The sequence below is a fragment of the Loxodonta africana genome, chromosome 15, assembly GCF_030014295.1.
Source record: "Loxodonta africana isolate mLoxAfr1 chromosome 15, mLoxAfr1.hap2, whole genome shotgun sequence".
Classification (NCBI taxonomy): domain Eukaryota; kingdom Metazoa; phylum Chordata; class Mammalia; order Proboscidea; family Elephantidae; genus Loxodonta; species Loxodonta africana.
Window position 1 is genome coordinate 41,635,895 of NC_087356.1, and position 24,676 is coordinate 41,660,570.

Consider the following 24,676-nt stretch of genomic DNA (forward strand, 5'->3'; position numbering starts at 1 on the left):
TTTTTTTCAGTGTGATAGCTCTTTTATTAAAGTAGCAAAAATTCAACATAATGTCAATAGTTGATGTAGATCCAGTTGTGGGAAAATTGGCACACTAAAGCATTCTTAGAAAAAGTATAAAATTGGTACAACCCTCTTGAGAACTAATTTGGTAATACTTATTTGGCACCTTGAAGACTAAGGTGCGCCTGACCCAAACCATGGTGTTTTCAATCACATCACATGCATGCAAAAGCTGGACAATGAATAAGGAAGACCAAAGAATTGAAGCCTTTGAATTGTGGTGTTGACAAAGAATATTTAATATACCATGGACTGCCAAAAGAAGGAACAAGTCTGTCTTGGAAGAAGTACAACTGGAATGCTTCTCAGAAGCAAGGATGGCAAGGCTGCATCTTACATACTTTGGACATGTCAAGATGGACAGTCCCTGGAGAAGGACATCATGTTCGGTAAAGTACAGGGTCAGCAGAAAAGAGGAAGATCCTCAATGAGATGGACTGACACAGTGGCTGCAACAATGGGCTCAAGCATGACAACAATTGTGAGCATGGCACAGGACCAGGCAGTGTTTCGTTCTGTGGTACATAGTGTCGCTATGAGTTGGAACCCAACTCGACAGCACCTAAGAACAACAATGACAATTCAGTAATATTGTTTATAATCATCTCTGGACAACAGACCAGGTTCAAAAGGTCTGGGGTAAAATGTCAAGAACACACAGTAAGAACAGGCGAATCACTGAGAGTTAGACTTTATAAAATATGGGGGTTCAATTACCCACCTCTTTGACCCTCCTCAATCTGATGACCCATCTCCCACAAGGAACTTAAAACGTTCATGCACTAGTTTGAGAGCGCAAGCACTTCTTGATAATACTTAAGCTGAATTTAAAAAGGGTCTTCTTTTAAAATTGCACTCCAGCCTTACAAATAACACATACTGCATTCTACAACTCTTTATAGTAAAAATACTTTCTCTGTTATATAATTAATTTCTCACAGAAAATTTGCCTCACTAAGGCAAATTTCATTTTGCCCATTTTACGGAAGAAGAGACTGAGGCTCAGAAACATTCAATGACTTGACTAGACCCCTGAGCTAATGTGTGGCAAGCCCAGGCCTAGAACCTACATCTTCTCATTTTGGGGAGTGGTCTTTACCCCGCCATGATATTATGAAGTCATTTTATCGAGCTTTTCAACGTTGAAGGAGACTTTAGAAGCAACTTACAAATAAAATAACTTGAAACCCAAAGAGTTTCAGTGACTTTGCCAAGTTCGCCCATCTGGTCCCGACCTGTCTCTGAGCCACACAATCACATCTCTCATAAAAATAATTGATCTGTTTGGGGTGGTGAAAACCTTTTGGATAGTGGTGATCACTGCACAATATGCATTAAATAGGCAAGGGCCCAAATATGCTTAGTCATCTTAGGCTCTCAATAAACTATTTTTAAAATAATATTTTATTATGCTTTTGCTGAAAGTTTACACAGTAAATGAGGTTCCCATTTGACAATTTCTGTACAAATTATTCAGTGACGTTAGTTACATTTTTCACAATGTGTCAACATTCTCTTTAATTGTGTTCTGGTTCCGATTTCCAGGACTCTAGTTCCCCTGACCCCTTATCCTCTCATCTTTGCTTTAGAATAAACATTGACCTTTTGGTCTCATATAGATAGTTTTTTAGTAGAGCACCATGCTTACGGGTAATATCCTTTATTTTGTGTGCCAGTTTGTTGTTTCACTGAAAAGTGAGCTAGGGATATTTCAGTTCAAGGTTTAAAGAGTATCTCAGGGCAATAGTCTCAGGGCGTACTCTGGTCTCAAATGGTCCAGTTAGTCTGACCTTTTTAAGAATTTGAGTTTCCTTCTACATTTTTCTCCCATTTTACCCAGGACCGTCTATTGTGATCCCAGTGAGAACAGGTCAGTAGTGGTAGCAGCGCACCATCTAGTTCTTCTGGTCTCAGGATAGATGAGGCGGTGGCTATTAGCCTTGTAGACTTGCTTCTTCTCTAAGACTTTGATTTTCTTCTCATTCTTTTGTTTCCAGCAAGTAGAAACCAATAGTTGTATCTTAGATGGCCACTCACAAGCTTTTAGATGGACACTACTCACTTCACTAGGATGAAGAATATGAACTTTGTGAACTATACGATGTGAATTGACTGAGTTGTCTACCCATTTGATTTTATAAATAGTATTAATGACACCAGTTTTGAATATGCCTGACTGTGAATTGGCTCATTTAACCCTTACAACATCTGCTGAGGTAGATGCTCTTATTGTAATTGGAACTAATTACTTAATTATGTAATCTTTTGTTAGGATCCTGGTTCTGGGGCGATAGACTTCATGAGAGCAGGGACCATGTCTGTTCTGTTTATCCTTGTATTCCTGGGTACCTAGGACAGCGCTTGGTATGTGGTAAACATGCAAAATGTATTTGTGGAGTGAATTTTCCCTCCCCTTTTTACAAGTGAGGACGCCAAGCTTGGAGATGTTAAATAGCTTAGCCAGGGTCACCAACTAATTCAAACTCACATCTGTTGGATCTCTTCTTCTTACTGGCTCCCAAATAGTCTAAGGGTGTTTATTAGGCTCGTGTAGCTCAGTCAAGTTCCTAGCTATTGAAAGATTAATTAACACCTTTCAAAAGATCTTTGTTTTTAACCATTTTAAGAACATAAAACAGAACTGAGAGGTGAGCAGTAGTAGAATGGTTCTGTTTAAACATGCCATGTTCCATAAAGATACGACATTGAGAAATTCACACCTGGCATTTGAGAACAAAAGCTGGCATAGAAACTGAAGGAAGTATTATTAGGAATTTGCCCAACCAAATCTTCCTAAGCTTATTACCAATAAAGAGGATATTTTCTTTAAAATAAAGATCCTTCTGGTTTTATAGACCTTTCTCCTCAACTGAAACCTTGAGTGAGAGAGGGCTCCAGTTTTCTTAGACCACCTGGTATTCATCATTCTTACCTGGTTTGCTTGAAATAGTTGGCCAAGGAAGTCTAGGTCCTGAATAGTTGGCTAAGGAACTCTGAGTCCTGATTCCAGCCCCTTCGCCACTCCCAGTTCTGGCCTGGGCACATATTCCCTGATTAAAAAAAAAAAAAATTTTTTTAAATCAAATACCCAATATTCTGAGTCCTCCAGAAGAAGCATGAAAAAAATAAGATTACCATGTCCCATAGGAAGGATACTGAAGTAACTTGGCAAGCTACTTATGGTGGGAAAGAGCTCTGTTGGAAGTGACAAACCCTGACTTATTCCCATTTTTAGGCAGGAGTCTAGCCAAGCTGCCAGCTGTGCCCGCAGCCAGACAATGCAAGAGCAACTGATGTATGAACGAGCAAGTGTTACGCCAACCAAGAGATAAATCCAGATTTTGTCTTTTTTCTGGGTCCCTTCACCCAGAGTATGACTGGAAAGGGAACATAAGAAACCAGCCTCAGACTTCATGCTTTCTCTCCTCACTACAACTTGGGTAGAAATCAGGGTGAAAAGGTCTCACAAACTTGAATTCCCTGTAGTTTTAATAACTTATATTAGCATAGACTGTGATACTCTCCAAAGTGTTTTCACATGCACCTTCCCACTGAGGTAGATAGATCGATATTATTATCCCCAAACAAAGAGATTATATTAATTGTCTAAAGCCATGTAGAATAACCTCATCATTCCCCAAAACCACCCTCTGGTAGAATGCTTCTCAGGCATAGTGTTTGCCTGTTCCCCCCCTTCAAGTCATTCATCTGTTACTTTTAGACCACTGATTCTCAACCCTTTGGTGTGTCATCTCTTAGAGAATCTAATGAACACTATGGATTCTCTTCCAAGAGAAACACATCTATCCACCAGTATACACACATATACACAATTATATGTTGGTGCTCAAGACTCTCAGAGATCTCCTTGAAGACCGTGGACCAGAGCTGAGAATCCTTCTTCTAGAAGCTCTGCGTATGAGACCAGAGAGACATAATAACCAAATGTATGAACCACGATTGGATTCTGGTTCAAAAATCTAGCTACAGAACACATTTGAGAGACCACCAGAAAAATCTGAATATGGAATATATATTGATTTCATTTAGAATTTTTTTAGGTGACATTAGGTTAATTTTCTTAGGTGCGATAATGGTGTTTATTATTTAAGGGGGGAGAATATCCTGATTTTTAAGAGATAAGTATTTAGGGATAAAGTATTATGAACTCTGCAACTTACTTCAAATGGTTTGGCCAAAAAAAAAAGAAAAAAAGACAGATGTAAGACAGAACCGTTTGACACTTGTCAATGTTTTATCATTTTTGACCTGTGAAAACAAAAACATCAATTCCACTTGATTCAAACAATCAATAAAAGAAATATAACAAACTATTAAAAATAGTTTAATCTAGGCGGCGATATATGGATGTTCACTAAAAAGTTCCTCCAACTTTTCTGTACATTGGAACATTTTCATAATAAAACATTGGGAAAAAAATAAGTTCCTATGTGTGATACCTCACATCTGTCCCTATATTAGTTTTCTATTGGTGTGTAACAACTTACCCTCAACATTTAGTGGCTTAAGACAACAAACATTTATTATCTCACAATTACCATAGGTTAGGAATCTAGGTGTAGCTTAGATGTCTCCTCTGGCTGGTAGTCTCTCACAGGCTCCAATCAAGGTGTTGGTTGGGGCTGAGGTCTCATCCTTCCTCCTACTGAGGAAGGATCCTATTCCAAGCTTACTCATGTAGTCGTTGGCAGGATTCAGTTCCTCATGGGTTGTTCAACTGAGGGTCTCAGTTCCTTGCTGGCTTTTGACTGGAGGTCTTCCTTAGTTCCTTGCTGGAAAACTCCACTGTACACTCAGGAGAGAACGAGAGTAAAGAAGGCAAGTAATAGCATTATTATGAAAATAGTTTTGAGTTCATGAACTCCCCAGAAGGGTTTGGGGGACCCCTGGAGTCCCTGAATGATACTTTGGGAACTGCAGTCTAGATCAGTCTCCTCAAAGCACAGGCTCCTTGTTCCCTCAGAATCAAGTCCATCCCCTTGCCCGTTCAAACTTCTGCTTCCCCGTCACCATTCTGTTCACCCCTTAGACTCACTTGCCTGAGCCCTCCAGCCCAGTGGTTGTCTTGCACACCTTGGCAGCCACCCCCATGCTGCCTTGTGCCTTCGTTGTCCTCCCCACCTCATCCCTCCTGCCCTAGCTGGGCTTTCTAGAAAAGCCAAATCAATGAAGTGTATAAATAGATATACAAAGGGATTTGTATCAATGTATCACGTGGTTGTAGAGACTGTAAAGTCCCAAGTGGGAGGGTCAGGCTGGAGGTTTCTCCTTACTCATGTAGCTGCAGGGGCTGGTGAATCCAAGATTGGCAGGTTAGACAGCAGGCCTCTGTATGACAGGCTGCGGAAGCAAACAAATCCTGAGATCAGCAGGTAAGCTGCTAGTTCAAATCCCAAGAACTGGAGGTCAGATGAACAGGATCCAGAGCGAGCAAAACCCAGTGAGTTTTGCCAGAAAGTCCACCTATATTGAATGCAGGCTACACCCCCAAGGAAACCCCCTTTCAACTGATTGGCTGCTTATAACAGATCTCATCAAGGAGGTGATTACATTATATCAGATCTCATTATGGAGGTGATGACATCATTACATAGCTGCAAAATTACATCATAACTGCCAAATTGCTGAGAATCATGGCACAGCCAAGTTGATACAAACCTTAGCCATCACACCCCCCAAAGCATTCCCCTTGCATGGAATGTTCTCCTCCTTAGTCAGCTACCCATGGCTCAGTGATCATTCTCACCACCAGACTCCTAAGACACTGTTCTCAGTCAACACTCAACTACATTGCACTATTGTTCTTTTTGGAAAGTGCTGTTTTCTACATGACCAGATAAGCCTGGAATCAGGAGGCAATTTGGGTTCAAGTCCTAACTCTGTGTCTCACTATTGTTGTTGTTAGGTGTTGTAGAGTTGGTTCTGACTCATACAACTGAGCGAAACACTGTCCAGTCTTGTGCCATTCTCACAGTCATTGCTGTTTGAGCCCATTGTTGCAGACACTGTGTCAATCCACCTTATTGAGGGTCTTCTTTTTCGCTGACCCTCTACTTTACCAAGCATGATGTCCTTCTCCAGGGAATGGTCCCTCCTGATAATACGTCCAAAGTACATGAAAAGAAGTCTAGCCATCCTCACTTCTAAGGAGCACTATGGCTATACTTCTTCCAAGACATATTTGTTCATTCTTCTGGCAGTCCATGGCAATATTCTATGCCAACACCATAATTCAAAGGCATCAATTCTTACTCATTGTCCAGCTTTCGCATGCATATAAAGTAACTGAAAATACAATGGCTTGGGTCAGGCGCACCTTAGTCCTCATAGTGACATCTTTGCTTGTTAACTCTTCAAAAAAGTCTTTTGCAGCAAATTTGCCCAATGCATTACGTCATTTGATTTCTTGACTGCTGCTTCCATGGGCATTGATTGTGGGTCCAAGTAAAATGAAATCCTTAACAACTTCAATATTTTCTCTGTTTATCGTGATGTTGCTTATTAATCCATTTGTGAGGACTTTTTTTTTTTTCTTTATGTTAAGGTGTAATCCATACTGAAGGCTGTGGTCTTTGATCTTCATGAATAAGTGCTTCAAGTCCTCTTCACTTTCAGCAAGCAAAGTTGTGTCATCTGCATACCGTGGGTTGTTAATGAGTCTTCTATGAATCCTGATGCCATGTTGTTCTTCATATAATCTGGTTTCTAGGATTATTTGCTCAGCATACAGATTAAATAAATATGGTGAAAGGATACAACCCTGATGCACACTTTTCCTGATTTTAAACCATGCAGTATCCCCTTGTTCTGTTTTAACAACTGCCTCTTGGTCTATGTACAGGTTCCACACGAGCACAATTAAGTGTTCTGGAATTCCCATTCTCTGCAATGTTATCTGTAATTTAAGCTCCACACAGTCAAATGCCTTTGCATAGTCAATAAAACATACATAAACATCTTCCTGGTATTCTCTGCTTTCAGCCAAGGTCCATCTAACATTAACAATGATATTGTAAAAATGGTGTGGGGGCCGTGTCTGACCTCCGCTAACTTCACAAGGGGGAAGGAGAATCAAGATCAACAGCCCAAGGCTGATTCCTATGAGGCGGAGGTCAGGCACGCCTCCTCTATGTGCCATCTTTACCAATTCTGACACCAACTGTGTCTCCCACGGCACTACTTCTCTGCTGGGTTCAATAATTCATGGCAATGGCCACACAGAACTCAGAGACGATACTCACAATTAAGGGGTGTACTAGGGAAGTAGCAGATTATTATTCACACTCAAGAACACTCAAGGATACAGTACTTCCATCAGGACAACCTCTTCCCAGCTGTGCTCACAGGCACACCTCTCCCTGGTCCTAGGCCTCTGCCCAAAGGCACTCAGCTTTCTCTCTCCATGGGCTGGGAAGCCCATCAGGCTGTCTCCTACTGCCAGGTCTCTCCTGCCTCCACTTCTCACCATCTTCAGAGTTACAACACACTCTTTCTCGGTTTCCTGCTTCCAGAAGCTTCTCAGCACAGGGATCCCAGGCTGTAAGGACGTGTTGGCTTCTGGCTATTCCTCCTTGATAGTGGTGAGATTCTTTCCCACCACTGGGGTGGCTCATTTCAAGCCTACCAGAATGGCAAAACTGACCAATCCCATTGGTGGGCCACAATTACCCCATCGCACAATCCTACCCAATCACTTAGGTGGGAGTTACAAGGCCATGGCTAGAAAAGCCACATAAAAAGTGATCCATTGCACCACAGATATCCCTCGTTCCACGTCCTCTTCTGGATCTGGCTTGAATTTCTGGCAGTTCCCTGTAGATGTACTGCTGCAATCGTTTTTGAATTATCTTCAGCACAGTTTTACTTGCATGTAATGTTAATGATACTGTCCAATAATTTCCGCATTCCCTTGGATCACTTTTCTTTGGAATAGGCACGTATATGGATCTCTTCCAGTTGGTTGGCCAGGTAGCTGTCTTCCAAATTTCTTGGCATAGACTTGTCAGCACTTCCAGCGTTGCATCTGTTTGTTGAAACATCTCAATTGGTATTCCATCAGTTCCTGGAACATTGTTTTTTGCCAGTGCCTTCAGTTTAGCTTGGACTTCTTCCTTCAGTACCGTTGACTCTTGATCATACGCTACCTCCTGAGATGGTTCAACAAATTCTTTCTGGTACAGTGATTATGTATTCCTTACATCCTCTTTCGATGCTTCCTGTACCATTTAATATTTTCCCCATAGAATCCTTCAATATTGCAACTTGAGGCTTGAATTTTTTCTTTAGTTCTTTCAGCTTGAGAAATGCCAAGTGTGGCCTTCCCTTTTGGTTTTCTATCTCCAGCTCTTTGCACATTTCATTATAACACTTTACTTTGTCTTCTCGGTCTGCCCTTTGAAATCTTCTGCTCAGCTCTTCTGCTTCACCATTTCTTCCATTTGCTTTAGCTACTTTACGTCGAAGAGCAAGTTTCAGAGTCTCTTCTGACATTCTTTTTCCTTTTTTGTCTTTTTAATGACCTTTTGCTTTCTTCACATATGATGTCCTTGGTGGTATCCCAGAACTTGTCTGGTCTTTGGTCATTAGTGTTCAATGCATCAAATCTATTCTTGAGATAGTCTCTAAATTCAGGTGGGATATACTCAAGTTTGTACTTTGGCTCTCAGGGACTTGTTTTGATTTTCTTCAGCCTCAACTTGAGCATACATATGAGCAATTGATGATCTGTTCTGTAGTTGACCCCTGGGCTTATTCTGACTGATGATATTGAGTTTCTCCATCACCTCTTTCCACAGATGTAGTCCATTTGATTCCTGTGTGTTTTATTCAGCAAGGTCCACATGTATAGTGGCTGTTTATGTTGTTAAAAAAAAAAATTATTTCCAATGAATAAGTTGTTGGTCTTATAAAATTCTATCATGCGATCTCTGGCATTGTTTCTATCACCGAGGTCATGTTTTCCCACTACTGATCCTTCTTCTTTGTTTCCAACTCTGGCATTTCAATCACCAGTAATTATCAATGCATCTTGACTCCATGTTTAATCAATTTCAGACTGCAGAAGTTAGTAAAAATCTTCAGTTTCTTCATCTTTGGCATTAGCGGTTGGTGTGTAAACTTGAGTAATAGTCATATTAACTTGTCTTCCTTGTAGCCGTGTGGCTATTATACTATCATTGACAGCACTGTATTTCTGGATAGATCTTGACATGTTCTTTTTGATGATGAATATGATGTTATTCCTCTTTAGTTTGTCATTCTCAGCCTAGATCATATAATTGTCTGATTCAAAGTGACCAATATCAATTCATTTCAGCTCACTATGTCTAAGATATTGATCTTCAAGCATTCCATTTCAAATTTTGACAACTTCCAATTTTCCTAGATTCATACTTCATACATTCCACATTACAATTACTAATGGATGTTTGCAGTTGTTTCTTCTTATTCTGAGTCGTGTGACATTGGCAAATGAAGGTCCCGAAAACTTTACTCCCGTTCACATCATTAAAGTCTACTCTATTTTGAGGAGGCAGCTCTTCCCCAGTCATATTTTGAGTGCCTTCCAACCGGAAAGATGTCAGACAATGTTCTGCTGCTATCCATAGGGCTTTCACTGGCCTCACTAAAAACCCACTGCTGTCAAGTCTGTTCAGACCCACAGTGACCCCATAGGGTTTCTAAGGCTGTAAATCTCTACAGAAGCAGACTGCCAAATCTTTCTCCTGCAGAGCCTCTGGTAGTTTCAAACTGCCAACCTTTCAGTTAGCAGTCAATCGCTTTAATCACTGTGCACCAGGGCTCCTTGTTCTTCTTCAAGAAAAAATAATACAGAAATGCATAAGGTAAATGGATTTTTACCCTCCTTCCTTACTCTGTTTATTTCCCACTCCCTGTGTGTAGCTACTGTCAACAGTTCATCAAGTGTCCTTCCAGACCTTGTGTGTGTGTGTGTGGTAAATATCTATGTAACAAAACATTTACCATTTCAACAATCTTCACGTGTACAATTCAGTGACATTATGTTCATCATTTTGTATAATCATTACCCTTAATCATTCCCAAATTTTCCTATCACCCTTAACAGGAACTTCCAGAACTTTTAGTACACATATATACAGATATGGTGTATGAGTTTCTTTTTAGTTTTCTATTTTTTACCAAAAAAGGATGGAATTTGCCTTTTTTTTTTTTTTTGCAAAAGCATATTGATATCTTTCGGGTGGATCTGTTGCATTATTTTTCTATTTTTTCCAACAAAAACAAGTTTGGTTTATAGGAAAAGTTTCACTAAATAAGCCCACAAAGGTAACAAACCTCAGGGCAAAGGTCATTTGGACAGAAAGCTTAGTGTCTTGAGTCAGGGCAAAATGTCCATCTAACAATTGCCAAGAAACCTCCAAGATTTCAACTTATTTTATGTCTTAATATATATATTTAAATAACATAAAAACTCTAATTCAGAAAAAAAAATTTATTGTGGAAAAGTTACTCAAACTGGAAACAAAATCATTTAAATGGTTCAGAGACCCAGTCTATACCATAGAAAGAAAATCAATAAAGGTAGTTTGAGCTAAAGTTTTCTGTAAGGGGAAAAGCCCCAAACTTATTAACACAAACTAATTAAAAACTAAGTTCTTTGTTTGGCTGCTCTGCTCCTCTGGGCGATGTCTCCTCCCCAAACTGCTTTAGGTGCCCACTTCTCAGTTATTCAGAAGCTTCTTCGTTTTAGCCTCTCTGGCTTTCTCCAAGTATTCATTACCAAATAATAAGTAGGCCAAGATGATAAATTTCTTTAGAAAGGGTACAAAATTCCTGCCCTATTCATCTCCACTTTGCAAACACCTTTGGTTTGAGCTTATCTCATTTCGCAGCTTTAGGGCCCAACAAAACAACCCATGAGGGAATAGGCAGAATCTCACCAACCTTCTTAGATGTCTCCTTGTGTCTCAAGCTGGTGACGGGCTAGAAATGCACAATTTCCCCATTGAAGGAACAAGAAGAGCACCCATAAATCAAGAGATTCCAAACAAAGCCAATTAGGCAGCATTTGTTTAGAACTTTGAGTTCTTTTCCATACCAAAATTTAACATTTTAAATTATTATGTAAATTGTAAATCTGTCAGCTTTATCCTTTATGGTTTTTGTGTTTTCAGTCTTGCTTTGAAAGAACTTTCCTAATTCCAAGATTAAATAAATAAACAAAATATATAAAGTATCCCTTTATTTTTTTCTAGAGTTTTTATATGGTTTAGCTCTTTAATCCTTCTGGGATCTTTTCCTAAATTGATGAGTCAATTATCCCTCTCTACTAGTGTTTTTTTCTTTTTTTTTTCTTTTTACTAGTGTTAGTTATCTAATGCTGCTATAACAAAAATACTGCAAGTGGATGGCTTTAACAACCATAACTTTATTCTCTCAGTTTAAGAGGCTAGAAGTCCGAATTCAGGGCACCAGTTCCATGGGAAGCCTTTCTCTCTGTGCCGGCTTTGGGGGAAGGTTCTTGTCATTGACCTTCCCCTTGTCTATAAGATTTTCAGCATGGGGACCCCCGGTCCAAAGGACTTGCTCAATTCCTGGCTCCTCTTTCTTGGTGGTACGGAGGTCCCTCTCCTCTGTGCTTGCCTCTCTCTTTTATATCTCAAAAGAAATTGACTTAAGATACAGCCTAATCCTGTAGATTGTGTCCTGTCTCATTAACATAACTGCCTCTAATCCTGCCTCATTAACATCATAGAGGTTAGAATTTACAATACGTAGGTTAATTACATCAGATCACAAAATGGAGGACAACCACACAATAATGACAATCATGGCCTTTGCCAAGTTGACACATATTTTTGGGGGGTGGCACAATTCAATCCATAACAACTACCATTTCCCCATTTATTTGAAATGCCCCTTTTAACGAGTAAAATATTCTCTGACTCTCATGGCTGTTTCTGATTTCTATTCTGTTCTATTGATTTATTCCACTGATTCTATATCAGCACCATATTGTTTTTATTACTATAGGTCCAAGGTATGCTTTGATATCTGAAAGGATATTCTCCCAGTTTTTCTTGTTTAATATTATATTTCATTAGTTTTACAACTTAGAGCAAGGTACATAAGTCTGAGTGTTTTATCGTGTGAAAAGGTTAAGACTGTGAGCTCTATTGTTGCATTGCCTGAGTATCACTAAGGGTTCACCCAGGAAAAAAGCAAGTGTTCTAGGTCTTCCAAGCAGAGAGAATTTAACACAGGGGATCAGTAACACTGGAGTTGGAAAGACTAAGAAGCCTAATGCAAGCATAGGAAGCTACTGTACAGGGGGTTCAATGAGAAGGAGTAGTGTTGCTAAAGCCCAGAGTGTAGGCCATCTGGTGACATCTAGAACTCTATGGAGGCTTCCTGATGGGAATTAGGAGCATGAAGGGAGGGGCTGTAGAACAGATACTGGATCTGTGTAAGAGATATAGTTGTTGCCAGACATACCACAGGAAGCTGAGAGAGAGATAGGGAGAAATACTCTGTCTTCTCTCCTCCTCTACTCTCTCTCCAAGCTTCTAGTAGTGCTTCCCATTGGCTAAACCAACCTAGAAGCCAGAGAGCAAGAGAACCTGAAAATGTAATTCTCTGTGATATACCACAAGGGTTAGGAAGGACAGGGAATTAATCTGAGAGTAAGCAGGCAGTTGACCATAACCACATACTACCTGTGTGACCTTGGAGAAGGTATTTAACCAGTTTGCTGCAGTGTCCTTCTCCGTAAAGTGGGGGTGATAACAGTACTTGCCTTACAGGGCTATCTCAAACCCAACCACACCCACTGCCATCAAGTTGATTCTGACTCATAACAATTCTATAGGACACAGTAGAACTGCCCTATAGGGTTTCCAAGGAGTGGCTGGTGGATTTGAACTGCTGACCTTTTGGTTAATAACCATAGCACTTAACCACTGTGCCACCAAGGCTCCCACAGGGCTATAAAAAAGCTATAGTGAAGATTAAATGTACTTATACATTTTAAACACTTTCCAAAAAGTGTTTAATAAGTATTATTTGTTATTATTATCTGTAAAATGAAGAGACCACCACGTATCCTGCACAGTTATGGTCAACAATTAAGAGAATATCTGTAGAATGTTTGTCATGCTGTTGTGCACCTACTACTGGGTGCTATGTGTTAGCTTTCCTTGTAGCCTGATGCCTCACACTTAGTACATGCTCAGTAATGTCTGTAGCTGATGATAATGATGGCCTCAACCTGGGGATCAGGCAGTCTCTTGAGAGACGGCAGGAATATTCTTTCTCTGCCACCTAGCTAGGAATGGAGGGGTGGGACTTCAGGGACCTGGGCAGTGCACAGTCCTACATCAATAAATATACCCACACATGGAGATATATTTGGAGTGACAACCTGCATCTTTTTCTGGGGTTTCTTTTCTTGCTCCCATTGGGTGTCCCTTCTTTGACTTTAGGCTGTTCTTTTCATCAGCATGATACCTGTGCTTTTCTGTGTTCACATACATTGTGTGAACATTCATGAATGTAACCCCCCTGTGTGTGCAGAGTACCTTACTCTGCTTATAGACGTTGCCCCACCTAATCCTCCCAACAACCCAACTGTCTTAGTTATCTAGTGCTGCTGTAACAGAAATACCACAAATGGATGGCTTTAACAAACAGAAATTTATTCTCTCACTGTTTAGGAGGCTAGAAGTCTGAATTCAGGGTGCCAGCTCTAAGGGAAGGCTTTCTCTTCCCCTGGGTCTAGGAGTTTCTCAGGACAGGGATGCTGGGCCCAAAGTACAGGCTCCGCTCCTGGCTCTTCTTTCTTGGTGGTAGGAAGTCCCTCCCTCTCTGCTCACTTCTCTCTCCTTTCATTTCTTGTAAGGTAAAAGGTGATGCAGGCCACACCCGAGGGAAACTCCCTTTACATTGGATCAGGGCTATGGCCTGAGTAAGGGTATTGCATCCCACCCTAATTCTCTTTAATACAACTCAATCTTGCCTCACTAACCACAGGCAGAGATTAGGATTTACAACACATAAGACAATCACATCAGATCACAAAATGGAAGACAACCACACAACACTGGGACTCACGGTCTAGACAAGGTGACATATTTTAGGGGTACATGATTCAATCCATGACACCTCTGATGCAGACAGGGCAAGTATCACTATCCCTGCTGAGCAGCAATGGAGATGGAAGCTTTGAGAAGACAAGTGGAAGACCTAAAGGCCCATAGGAAATAGGTTGAGTAGCCAGGCATTGGAATGTGACCATCTCACTCTAGTTCAGAACTCTTCCTAATACCCCAGGGTGCCTTCCACAAGCATGTGTGAATTAATGCACACAAACACACACAATAGATTCAGTCTCCCTGAAGGGAGGCTTCATGCCTTGTCAACCTTAGTACTCTCTGCAAAGGCAGTGGCAGCTACAAGATAGTCAATGATTATGTTGCTGAGTTGACTTTTCTACTGAACTGGACTACCTTGGAGAAGGAAAGTGGGCAGGCAGATGAGAACCACAGGCAGAGTCAGAGTCCAAGTCCAGCTTGGCTGAAATCTGACAGTGCTCTGGCCTTTACTTCTGGCTCTACCCAGGGCCCTCCTGGGATATCCACAGACCAGGGGGGCCTGGTCACCTGGACAGGCTGGGATACCCAGGCAAATGGGTCTGCCTACCTGGACTTGCCCTAGTGCAGGTAGCACCTTCTCCTTGGGGCTGGGAACACTGGCAGGCAGGAGCTTGCTCTCAAACTACATTGCTAATCAACCAACTGCCCCAGCTGCCCACCCAGGACCTGGCATCCACAATGGCCCCTGGCAAGGTTGACAGAACAAAGGCCTTCACTTGCATGGAACACTGGTAGGAAGCATAAAAAGCATGGGACACGAGAAATTAGAAGCTTGGGCTAATAAAATGGATCACCATGAGGACATCACTGTTTGTCAGGCACTTTTACATAAATGTATCTGCTTCTACGCTTCACTTAGCCAAGGGTTGGGCACTCAGCTCTGTTCACTGCCTTCAGCTGTGAACTCACTCGGTTATTTTTGCAGATTCTACGTACTCAGTTAATTTGGTTTGGCCTTACATCTGTGCTCTGTCTCTGTCCTCAAATGTGAGGCCACTGTGTCCTGCTGGCCTGGTGGACTTGTGGAGCAGTGGAGCGGGGGCGGGCCTAGCACAGATGGCACAGGCAGCTGCCCACACCAATGCTCTGCGGTTCCAAGAGCCCTGGGGAAAGGCTGGCTCCCCCATTCTCTCCACTGCCACAGAGGTCCTAGCACCCACGAGAGTGAACAGGAAAAGGACAGGTCATGAAATAGATTCTGGGCAACAAGTGGGAAGAATAAAAGCCAAAGGCCTCACCACTGGCCTACAAGATCCCACACCACCTGCCGTTACCCCTCAGGCCTCGTTACCTCTTACTCCCCCTCGAGGCACTCTTGACTGTTCTGGGACACGCCAGGCCCACCACCGCAGGGCCTTGTTCCACTTCTCACCCAGATAGCCACAAGCTCTCCCCCACTTCCTGTTCAACGCTTTGTTATGTCATTTGCTCACTGAGGCCTTCCTGGGCTACCCTCTCTACAAGTCCCATCATTCCCTACCCCCACCCTCCAGCTTTTCCCTTGTCACCTCACCATCTACCTTACCTTGTTGAGGGTCAGTCTCCTCACCTCTGCGTTTTTATGTTTGCTCACTACTGTGTTGCCGGCACTTAATGGTGCCTGGCACATAGTAGGCACTCAGTAATGTTTATTAAACATGTGCATGAATGCGGCTGGATTGTGAGCTGAGGGGATCCTTGCCGTGGATGACACCAGGCGGCCAGGTGGCTCAGCCCTGGCCCCCGCCTGGGCCTGAGTCAGTTCATCTGTTTAACGTGGAAGGTACGTGAGCTGCTGTGTAAGCCACCTTTCAGCTATAATAATTGACGAGTCCAGGCAATATCCATTTACCACCCTGAGAGGTCCAAACAGAAGACAGCAAGGGAAAGAAGGCAGGAAGCAGCTGCCAGGATGACTAACTGGGGTCTCAAGCCATCAGCCCTAAGTGCCAACTCTTACAGGCCTCAGCAAGGCTCAGGATTATCAGCTCGTGAAACCCACGTGGCCTCCCAGCCTGGCCTGCCCCTGAATGACCGTGAAGTGCACTTGAGAAACCAAGTCCATCTTGCTGGGGTGATACTGAGGCCTGGAGCAGGAATGAAGATGTGCTGGACTTTGTACAGAAACAGCGAACCTAGACTCAACCCAGCTCTCACTCAACAAATACTTGCTGAGGACCTCCTCTGTGCCAGGCACTGTTCTAGGCCGAAACAGAGCAGTGAACGAGATGAACAAGGTCCTGGTTTGGCCTGAGTGTTTACGTGTGAGTCCTGATGGGCTGTCCCTTTCCTAGGCCTCGAGCCTGCTTCCCCTTCTACCTCCTCCTCTCCAGCATCTTAAATTCCCCTGGTCTACTGGCTACCTCTAAATGCACAGATCTCCATCTCAAAACAAAATAACAAGGACAAGCTGCACACCCCTGCCAGACCAATGAGACTACAGCACTGCTTTCACCATACCCCCCCTTCTGCATCCCAGTGACAACTTCCTCCTTCTGTCTGGCTACCAGGAAACTCCAGATCTCTCCCCACCCCATTACTCTCTTATATTTGATCCTGCTGTTGTTGTTAGGTGCCATCGAGTCACCTCTGACTCCTATTGACCTATTCCCCAACAAATTCACCTTCTGTGCCTGATGAGTCAATTGCCTCGGTGGCCCTCAAATTAACTGTTATGTTGTTAGCTGCCACCGAGTTGCTCCCCAATTTATGGTGACCCCATGCACACCGGAACAAAAGATTGCCCTGTCCTGTGCCATCCCCGTGATCAGTTGTGGATCGGACCATTCTGATTCACAGAGTTTTCACTGGCTGATTTTCAGAAGTACACTGCCAGGTCTTTCCTCCTGGTTTGTCTTAGTTTGGAAGCTCCTTTGAAACCTGTTCAGCACCATAGCAACATGTAGGTGGTAGCTGCATATGAGATACCTTGGCTGGGAAAAATTGTCCCTTTTATTTGGAGCCTTCATGCCTTTGTCCAGCTATCCCTACCTGAATCATCACTCCCCTCCCTTCCCCTCTGCCTCTTCGAAACCTCTCATCATGGCTAAATTAACTCCCTCATCTTCAAGGGTGGTAGCCTTCTCCCCCAGTGCTTGATGAACACCCCACCACCTCAAATGACTACCTGACACGAGTGTATCATGATGTGTACCACACAACTCCCTATGTAGTTATTTGCTGTCTGGGGTTGTTTCATTTATGTGTATGTGTGTATTTTATCTCCCATGAGGCTTATCTCCTTGAGGGCAGGAGACAACTCTAATCTTTCTGTGTCCTTCATGGTTTTAGCTCTGCACCCATTCCAGTAAATAATCAGTGATGGATTCGACCTGAATTTACCAAATTGTGGTATTTAAGAAGACAGTTGGGGAAAATGTGTACTTGCATAAACAAATATTAAGAGAAAAAATGTATAACACAGGGTTATTTGTATGGTCTGACTACCATGATGTAAACTATGTATTCATAGAGGTAAAACTGGAAGGCGGTTGGTGAAAATAATGTTGTGTTAAAGTTAAGAGTATGAGTGATTTGTTTAAAGAATATTGTTAGTGCATTGTTTATGGATTTGAAAAAAATTAAAAATACATGGAGAGCTTTTCTGAGAGTCATTGAAACATTCCACTCTTGGGTGTAAACCCATGATGTCTCTCTTAGTCAGGGAATAAGGGCGAATGGGGTTGGGGTGGGGGTTGGCAGTCCTTTAGAGACTTCACTCAAGCCATATTTGTACACCAATAGCTGAGCAAAGGGGAAAAAACTCACAGTCCAATTTTTGCCTGCAAATGTTAATGCCCTGGGGAAGGGACAGAAGGAGAAACAGTTTAACCAAATGAAACCATGTGAGCTATAAGGGTTTTGTTTTGTTTTCTGGCAAGAATGGAAGTCCATGCAGTCTCCTTGAGTTTCCTGACGTTTTGTGCTCTGGAGTTCCAGTAGTGGGAGTAGGACTAGATACGCCACCCACCCAGGCCAGGACTGCTCCAGGCACAGGTGTCATCTTTGAGTCCTTAACTTCTTTCCACATGTTTATTTTACCCAGACCAGACTGTGGGCTCTCAAAGATGAAGACTGCACTCCTCCTGCCTAAGTGCTGGCCCCACAGCACATGTAACACATAGGAGGAACCTGAGAGGTCATTGGTCCAAGCCCTCCTCAGGCATAGGAGGACCAGGCTCAGAGGATGGGGTGTGCCAAGGCCACGTGGCCAGGACTCAAGTGTCCAGTCTCCAGAACTCTGGTTTTAAAGAGCTTACAGTTTGACTACTCAGCTGGGGAATTCACAACCACCCCGCTCCCACCCACGGTGCACACTGAGCATATATCCTTGGGGATAGAAAGATGGCAAAAACAAAACTGGAAAAAGGCCAACAATAGACAAACCATGCTCCCTAACATTAAGGAACTTACAGTAGAGTGGGAGAAATGGGGCAAGTCCACAGATGACCAGAACACAAACCAGAAAAGGGGAAGGGTTGCAAAAGGCACACACAAAGCTGGGATGGTGTTCTCTGGTCAGCTGGGCCAAGGAAGGCTTGGTGGCATTAAGCCGGGTGTTTGGTGGCGCAGTGGTTGAAGCGGTCGGCTGCTAACCAAAAGATTGGCGGTTCCAACCCACCAGCCACTCCCTAGAGAAGCATGTGGCAGTCTGCTTCCATAAAGACTTACAGCCTTGGAAACCCTATAGGGTCACTATGAGTCAGAATCGACTCAGCAGCAATGGGTTTTGGTCCGAGGGTTTCAGGATGATGCAAATGAGGTTAGAGGCACCAAATCAGTTTCATCCATTCAACAAATACTTAGGTCACCTACCCAGTGCCAAGCACAGTTCTTGGCATTCAAGATACAATTCTCTGCCCTCATAGAACATACATTCTTGAGAGGGTGGAGAGCATAAGAACACGAAACAAAATACAATAGGAAAGGTACGTTCGATGGTGTAAGTGCTATGGAAAGAAATGAGTAAGATAGGGAAGAGGGTGGTGGGCAAGGGTGAAGCATCAATCTGAATTAGGGTGGTCAGGGAAGGGCTCCCTGAGAAGGGAGCCTGTGAGTAAAGACCCAAAGGAGATGAGGGAGCGAGTCCCGCAGAAATCTGGAGGAAGAGTGGTCCAAACAATGGGACCAGCAAGTGCAAATGCCCTGAGGCAAGAACGGCAAGGAGGCCATTGCGCCAGAGCCACTGCTGTCAGGATCTGTTTCTTTAACTCTGTGCCTCTTCAGTCAATTCCAGTGATACCTAGGAAAACTGCTTAAGACTGGCGCGGGGAAAAACCTTCCCTAGCCCTGCGGGGTGGGGGGGTGGGGGGGTGGGGAAGCACAGTGCGTAGGGCCTTGCTTGGGGGTGGGGGGAGGTTTGGCTTTATTACACTTACAACAAAGTCACTGTAGCCTCTAGTAGTTAGCTTCTTTTGGGAACATGACTACTCAGGTCATAAGAACTGCCTGTGAGCAAAGCTTCATTTCTCTGGAAACAATCCTGCTAGGACAGGAACTGAGAATTCTTTCTCTAGGACCTCTGGGTGAGTTTGTGTTCTATGAGAACATTGAGTTTTGCATTTTTCATTACACTGCTCTCGTAACTTCTGCATTTGGAAGAGGTCAGTGTTGTTAAAACTGTTTTATGACTTTCGCCCCCAGCGAACCAAGGATATAGGTGAATAAACAACTCATTCGCGGTAGAACACCCCAGTCCCCTGAGATGATTCCTTTTCATTAAACCTGGCGTCTCATGCCAAGGACATTACATAAGAATAAAGCTGGGGAACCAAGTGCAAATGTATACTTAGAGAAAATGCCTTCAGACAGATCCTTTCATTGCCAGATGCAAAAGACAGGAAAGTAGTTTCTCTCCTTCTTGAAACGTTGCCAGTCTGGTGGCTAGTGCCCACTATAGCTGCATTAAGGGCTCGAAGGTATCCCTGGCCAAGATATGCCTGCCAAGAACCAGAGCAAGCTTCCCAAAATGAAATTTTTGGGGAACTAGCTAGCTTAAAGTTTAATGTTCACCAAACATACTTTTGTAACCAATGACACATAAAATTGTACAAAAATTGTTAACACACACACACACACACACCTGTTGCTGTAGAGTCAATTCCAACTCATAGAGACTCTATAGGACAGGGTAGAACTGTCCCATAGGGTCTCCGTCCAAGGACCTCTTAACCACTTCGCCATCAGAGTTCCAAAAATTGTTAAAGGGGAGCCTAATTTGCTGTGTAAACTTTCACCTAAAAAACACAATGAAATATTACTAAAAAAAAAAAAAAAAAATAGTTTAATGCCGAAGGATGTTGTGGGCCTAAGGGTGGCCTCAGGAGGGATCTTCTCTGGAGTTCTCTGCTAGGCTCAGTGTGTCTAAACCATAACCAAACCAGGTTCTGTGGAGTCAATTCCAAGTCATGGTGACCCCATGTGTGTCAAAGTAGAACTGTGCTCCATAGGGTTTTCAATGTCTGTGAGCTTTTGGAAGGAGATCACCAGGCCTTTTATTCTGAGGTGCTTCTGGGTGGACCTGAACCACCAACTATTCTGTTAGCAGCTGAGTGAGTTAATGATTGCACCACCCAGGGACTCTGTCTAAGCCACAGCATTATGGGAACAGCATAGGAGCAGAAGACAGGAAGTCCAAGGTTTAACCACAGCTCCACGTCTGTGTATGATCTTATTTGCCTACCTCCCTCCAAAGCCCCTCCGGGCTTCTCTTCCCTGCTCAGGAGGCTGACCTGTATAAACCTCCAGGGCTCTCTTGCCCTCTGGCCTCCAATGAGGCCAATGAGGATGTCTCTGCAGGGGAGCAATGGGGGAGGGGGGAAGGGAAGAGAGATTGGGTATTTATTCCCCTCAGGGGTCTCTGTGGGCTGCCCTATCCTCCACACTGCAGGTCTCTCCAGGCTCTGGTACCGCTCCTTCCCCTCTGCCTTTCAGGCCTAGGGGGTGGGTCCACCCAACTCTCAGTAGCTCCCCACATCCTCTCCACACTGCATTGTCCGTTGTGGTTTCCCTATAACCTGCCCCCACTTTTGTAAATCATCCCTTTATTGAATTCTGCCCAGATCCCTCAATGAGAGTGCTAGGACCCTCTCTGTGCAGCTACTAATGAGCTGGGTGACCCTGATCACATCATGGAGGCTCCGTGGCTTTTGGTTTCCTCATCTTTAAAATGGGGATAAAAATGCCAGTTCTCACATACTTACTCCACAGGGTTTTTTAATGAAGATTACATTGTATATAAAGCACTAAATAAATATAAAGCATTTTTGTTTGTTATAATTAATGGGCTTTCAAATTTCACAATTCCACTAACGTCTAAAAATAATGTGCTATCATCTTTTATATACCAAGATGCTGTGACCAACATGCAGGCACTTTGAAATCGCTTTTCTAAAACGCACATGCGTTTTTATGGATTTCACTGGGACCGACATAAACATATTAACCCATTGCCATCATAATACTGTAAACCTAAAATCTATCCCCAATTCAGAAAGATTAAGACAGAGGAATATGATTTTCTACGTTTTGCACTCAAAAAAACCAACAAACCCGTTGTCTTCGACTCAATTCTGACTCGTAGCAGTCATGACTGACACTGTACTGGGAAAAAAAAAATCTAAGCATAAACATATTTTTCATTTTAGATAAATAAAAATAGCTTTGTTATCACCACTGGCTACCAAGAAGCAACTTTATACAAGAAAAATAAAAAGAGAGAGCTTAACTTTAAGTATAGGGCCCCGGTGGCACAGTGGTTAAAAGCTCGCCTGCTAACCAAAAGGTCAATTGCACCAGCCACTTCTTGGAAACCCTATGGGGCCGTTCTACTCTGTCCTATAGGGTCGCTATGAGTCAGAGTCAAGGGCAATGGGTTTGAGGTTTTTTGTTTTGTTTTGTTTTTTTACTTTAAGCGCCAGTTCTGACACATCCTATATGTGTGACTTTAAGCAAAGCTCTTAATCCCTCTAATGTTTTTATGTGGTCTATAAAATGGGGGTTATAGTTGCTTCCTTTAAGTAGGAGATAAGAGTGACAGCCCCTTGTAAACGAAATTTGTTATTGCTCCTCCAGGCTTCTTTAAAAGCAGCATTTTGGATTGTTCTTATCTGATCAAGATAAAGGAGGCTGCCCTCATTTGAGACTCCAAAACAGAGGGCCGAGGTCTGGGGGCTGAGGTGTCAGGGAAGACTAAGGGACGAGGCACAATGAGTGCTGGTGTCCTGATTAACCTGGCACCTAACAGCTTCTCTCCACCCTCTGCTGGCTGCAGAAGTGAGTTCAATGGTGAAGAGGACAAAGTCCTTGCCTCTATACTCTAGCCAGGGAGCTCAAGTGTAACACATGGAAAATAACTTCAAAGGGGGTTATAATCGCCAAATTGTGTGGTGCACACAAAACTTGAAGCTCACATGGACTGGAATACGGGCATCAGGCAGCAAGAAAGAGCTGAAGGATGAGAGGGCTTGGCTGCTCAGAGTTGAGGGGAGCAGGCTGGGCGAGGGAGGAAAGCTGTGCAGGGGAACAAGGTACTGGGTGCTGGTGCACCAGCAGGAGAAGCCTGGCTTGGGGAGTGAGGGGTAACGACTTTGGGAAGGTAACACCGGGTCCTACTGCAGGGGCCTCAGAGTCAGTCAGACCAAGTTTACATCCGCTGCATTAGGAAATGGAAAACCACTGTACATTTTCAAGCAAAAGGGTCCCAAGGTGAAAGTGGATCGGTTTTGCAGAGACGGCAGGATGAAGTGATGGCGAAACAGTGGGGGAGAACAGACATTTTTCATTTATAGAAACCTAAACACTTTTTTTGTGGTGACGGGAAAGTTAGTAACCATCATGGGATTATGGGATTATGGAAGATGTTTGCACAACATGATTAATGCAACTGATGTCACTAAACTGTACACCCGAAAAATGTTGAATTGGCAAATGCTGTTATATATATTTTTGGAACAATTTTTAAAAAAAGAAAGAAAAGAATATAAATTAAAAGAGAAAGAACAAAGCCTTGAACACATGCAAAATAATCTAGGAATAAGGATGACTAGTTCTACTTCCACTCAAAGAAAAGTTCTACCTGGAATATCGGCTCTCTCTTTAAAGGAAGCTGATTGCCTGTCATGGCCCTGTGGCTCCCAGATCAGATGGGGTCTCTTTCAAGGCCCTGTGGACGTATAACCATGGATTTCCCACTCTACACTCTAGTTATGAAAAAACAAAACAAACAAAAAAAAACTATAAACGTGCATGTGAATTTTTCTTCTTTTTAAAAAGTTGAGCTTACATATTATTAACCCGCTGGTATTTCAAAGATAATCTCTGAGGTTTAATTTGACACTTTTCTACCCACCCTCCCCCAGCCCCCCAATCAACTTTCCTTTATCAGCTCACCCTTGGGACTTGGTTTAGCGACAAAAGCCTGGCTGGCTGTCCATGCCCAGTTTTTTTGGCTCAGCTCTGCATCAGAAGCACCTGGATTGCTACTTTCACCAGCCAACAATTTTTGTCTCCAATCCAAGTTGCTTATTTACCTTTCCTAGACCATCGGAGTCATTAATGAAATGTATTAGTTTGCTTTCTCAGCTTCTCTACTTTATAGAATTTTGCTTCCTTGTTTTATACAGGATAAAGGAGTTACACTGTTTTTTTAGTGTTTTTTGTTTTTGTTTTGTGGGAAGAGGCAGCCTAGTCTGAAATAGAGAAAGAGGGGATTTATTATCCTTTATTTTTCTGTTGTTAATATTTTCTTATTTTTGGTGAAAATATGCACATGTACCCATTCACCAGTATTCACGTGTACAGTTCATTGGCAGTGGTCACACACTTCACGTTGCGTGACCAGTCTCCCCATCCTGTCGCATATTGTTTCACCACCATGAACTTAGACTCTCTGACCCTTTAGGTTCTTGTCTGTGTTGTAGACTTACTGTTGTTCATTTAGTCTCGTACAGATAATTCTTATAAATAGTGCAATGCTCAAGGCAAACATTCTTTATTAAATGAGCTAAATTGTTGTTTAGTTTAAAGATGACTTCATGGGATAGTTTTGGTTCAAGGTTTAAAAATTATTTCCGAGGAATGAATTCAGGAGTTTCTCTAGTCTCAATGGAGTCCTGGCGGCACACTGGGTAAGTGCTTGGCTGCTAACCAAAAGGTCGGCAGTTCAAATCCACCAGCCACTCCTTGGAAACTCTATGGAACAGTTCTACTCTGTCCTATAGGATTGCTATGAGTCTGACTCATGACTATGAGTCAGAATCCATTCCATGGCAATGGGTTTTGTTTTGTTTTGGGTCCAGTCTCAATGTATCAAGTAAGTGTGGTTTCCAATAAGAATTTGAAATTCTGTTCCACATTTTCTCCTCCTTTTGGTCAAGAATCAACAATTGGGTCCTTGATCGAAAAGTTTAGTAATGGTAGCTGGGCACCATCCATTTCTTCTGGTCTCATGGAAATAGAGGTAGTACCTTTGTTTATTATTT

General features: G+C 42.8%; 1 long non-coding RNA gene across 10 annotated transcripts in view; it reads right to left on the reverse strand.

The window, feature by feature from the left end:
- Positions 1 to 24,676, reverse strand: part of LOC111747779 (uncharacterized) — a 100,481-nt gene that overhangs the window by 38,822 nt on the left and 36,983 nt on the right. For 4 of the 10 annotated variants that reach the window (XR_010317966.1, XR_010317965.1, XR_002783734.2 and 1 more), the window contains 4 exons: positions 5,358 to 5,424; positions 4,623 to 4,876; positions 2,996 to 3,113; positions 282 to 625 (listed from right to left, as the gene is read on the reverse strand). This is a non-coding gene — a long non-coding RNA (uncharacterized LOC111747779). The other 6 variants (XR_010317959.1, XR_010317963.1, XR_002783736.2 and 3 more) reach the window with 4 other exon arrangements.